Raw genomic sequence first — 3,910 nt, forward strand, 5'->3', positions numbered from 1 at the left:
CGTTACTCTCTTATCCAAGATTTCTTCGCGGTTATCTTCCATGTACCTACATTTGTCTGCACAGCTTCTATGATTGCCCTTTTTAGATATGTCGATTCCTCTTCAACTGAACTGCCTACTGTGGTACTCTTTATCAGAACATCTACAGCCTTAGACAGCTTCACACGCACCTCACCATTTCTCAGTACTTCAGTGTCCCACTTCTTTACATTGAGTCTCCCACGTGACCTCTTAAACTTCATCACTAAAAGTTTTGATCTGAATCCGTATCTGCCACTCGGTATGTGTCTGATTTCGGAATCTCGTCTGACCATAGAGTAATCCAATTGCAATCTTTCTGACTCCAGTCCTATCCATTGCATACCCTCCCGTCTTGTGATTTTGCACAGTGTATTCGCTATTGTTAGTTGAGATTTATTGCAGAACTTACACATTCTTCTCTATCATCCTCCCTACCGAGTCCGAATTCTGCTAAAATTCTTTCTTCTTCTCTTTCCTCTGGTAGAACTTTCCATTCATGTTTGATTATCAACCTTTCATTTACTTTACGTACCAAATTACCCATTCAATATGCTCATGTACTCTATGTGTTCATATTATACTCAGGGGACAAAAGTCATGGAGCACCCCTAATACCGTTCAGGCCTCCTTTAAGTGGTAGCCTGGCCAGAGCACGCTAGATCTTAATTCTGCTGGAGCAAGATGGTCCCCAATGAATCCTCATGACATAACATGTGCAACAAATGCCTCTGTTTCGTACCTGGATGATGGTTGGTCGGCCGCCGCTGCTCATATATGCGTCGATCTTGACGTGCGTCTGTACTGTGCGGACGTCCAGAAACTGGTCTACAGGTGTGGTAATGTTCCACAGATCTCTATTGAAAGCAAAGACACACTACAGATCCTTTACGCCGAACATTTTCAGCAACCTGTTGACACGCCCAACCAGTTTCCGCAGGCTCACAAAGCGACCCCATTCAAATAAGTGAAGTTGTTCAACAGTTGTTCTTCGTCGATGGGGCGTTGTTGCACCGTAGAATGACTGCTGCAAACACTTTTCACCTGTAAACACAGCCACTTCCTGCGAAGTCAAAGTAGAGGGTGTGTAGACAGGCTGCCTGAGCGTCATTTGTTCGCCGATGACAATGACAAATGAGTTCCGTACACTAAATTCCTCCAGTATTCACATGTGATAACCTGGTGCCAATGAAAACACTCGTTGATAGAGTTCGATTTTTTTCCGGGAGTGTAGTACGAGTCTCATAACATCAGAAAGGTTCCTTATGACCATGTGCACAAGCACAAATCATGGGTTTAGCCTGCCAACTCTTCGAGGAGACGGGGCTTGTTCCCTAGTACCTTGAAAGGTGCATACACCATGAGAAATCTATATACTGTATAATGAGAAATATCAGTTTCTTTGGACCGTTTACCACTAGGAGCATATTTGCATGCCTGAACACGTGGTTGATACGTATTCTTTGACTACCAGCGGTTTATTACTGAGTAGAGGTCGGGCGTGTGAGTCAGCCGTTATCGGCCAGAAAGGGGAACAGTGTGTCGTATAATGGCAGTATTAGGACCTTAGATAGCGAGCGTACCGCACAGAGAGATGAGATGCTCTCTGATACGACTGAAGATAGAAAATGACATGATTTCAGAAAGAGACAAATCTTTTGGAAGAAGATAACATGCATGAAGTTCTATTTGCTGCAAGGGCAATTATTGAAGTGTAAGGATTTTGTAACTTCCACCACGATATTAGTTGGTATATGAAATTTGCCCAACTTTATCTCCCATTACATAAAAGTCTACGTGTTATCAAAACTATGTCCTCACAAAGTGTTGTCCAACTGTAACTGATCTGAATGCAGCTTGTCTTTATGTTAAATGCACAACTAAAGTAAAACAATTATCTGTTAATAATTGGCAAACATCTTGACAATATTGTTGCAGATTTCTCGAAAGCACAACAGCAAACAACAAGCAAGCAGCAGCTAAGCTAGATTTCTGTTTTTAAATATGTATTAAGATTGTTGCATGTCGTAATGTGTAATGGTAAACAGTCGGGTGGCGGAGAGTAACTATTCCTATGAAATGATATTCCAAGACAACGATTTTAGAATTAAGTATGTATTGAAAAAAAAAAAGAACAGAGTAAAACTTCGCTCGATGTTTGCGCATAACATTCGTTTGAAAAATGCTATGCTTAAGAAGTGAACAATAATTTAAAAAGGGTACAGTGTTAACAGAGAATTTCTGTAAAAACCGAACATCTTCATCAGTTAATATGGTAATGGACGATTCAGGGAAGTGCAGTGGTCTTTCTCTCAGCTATGAGCAAGTAACTAGCTGACAATTGTCACTCCCAGCTGTGCAATGCTGCAGTCTTACCTCTAATTTCTCTTCAAAAATATTATTATTCAATACATGTATTCTCTTCGCTTTTTAGTGTGTTCATCTTACTCATCCTTGCTTTACAATCAATCTTTCTTCGTCTGACAGACTCCATCACAAGTCAACACAGCACTACTGAATACGTCCATCACTTACCACACTTCAACTAAGAATGCATCAGACTGCGCCGAGGCAAGTACTGTGCCACGAAAAGACCAAAAATTGATTAACAGTAACGTAACTTGTTCTCTCTCTGATGTGCACATTGATGACATACAAAAACCGAATGACAGGATCACCTTACATTTTTATTGTGTCTATCAATATCTACGCCTTTGTATCCAGGGTGAATTACGAGTCATACGTTCAGAATTTTAATCAGCTTTCTCCCACTATTGTTGGAAGTATTCGATGAGGAGAGGAAGGAGTAAATTTTACGTGAATGAAGTATTGTGTATAAAACTAATTTTTTACTGTGTGTGACAATGATAAAATAAAGGGTTTTAGTTCATGTAAGTTCCAGTCTTTTCTGAGACATTACAAATATATAATTTCAAAATATTTTCCAATTCATTTACAAACACCTCGCGAAGCTTACTCCCACTATAAAGTGAAAGATACATTTGCCAAAACCGACACTGTCACGTTTTGTGCTATGCGTGGACAGTGAACCATATTACTAGAAGATAAACAATTCACTTTGCAGATTAAATAAATAAAAAATAAGATGAGGCAGTTAGCCGCGCAGTGATTTATTTCAGGTAGATGCAGTTCACAACTTCACATTCTTGCACAGTACAGACAGAGTTGGGCCGAATTGTCAGTTACAAGGTAAGAAACAATTGTAGGCCTAAACAAACATTTGAGAGAATATTAGAAACAGTTCTCAAAAAATTTGACATAAATTCTGTAGATGCGTTTCTATAACAAGGTACATTTTCGTTAAGCCACAGTTAGGTATTGAGAATCATTTTTTCATGACACAGACATCCTAAATATTATTGATAACCATTCTTCGTCTTTAGTTTCATTTACAAATATATTCAGATCAGTTTAACCCTTTCGTGACCAAATTAATCGCACTTTCACGTATTACTGTCAAAATTTGTTTCCTACTTTTGGAATGAATACTGACTCAGGCCATGTATCTAAACTTCGTTTGTTGTTTACAGCATTATTATTATTTTAAGCGGGACTTGTATGTCCCACTGGACTCACACAGAAATAAATGGTTCCATAAATATATTCCTGCTAAAGTCCAGCAGGACGTATACATCCCACCTAAAATAATTTTTTTACTAGGGATTAAGATCTTTAAAAAAGAAATACCATTATTAAGTGAAATAAATATACTAATTCACAGATTAACACTTTTACGAAATTTTTCAAAACATGGTGGATACTTACTGGTAGTTGTCCGTAGCTGCATATGAGATTAATCCTTATCTCTTGTTTCCGCGTGTTGCGTTGTCTGCACCGCCTCCCTCTGCTCCTTGCCGGAAAATATTTTCCA

The sequence above is a fragment of the Schistocerca americana genome, chromosome 1, assembly GCF_021461395.2.
Source record: "Schistocerca americana isolate TAMUIC-IGC-003095 chromosome 1, iqSchAmer2.1, whole genome shotgun sequence".
Lineage (NCBI taxonomy): Eukaryota > Metazoa > Arthropoda > Insecta > Orthoptera > Acrididae > Schistocerca > Schistocerca americana.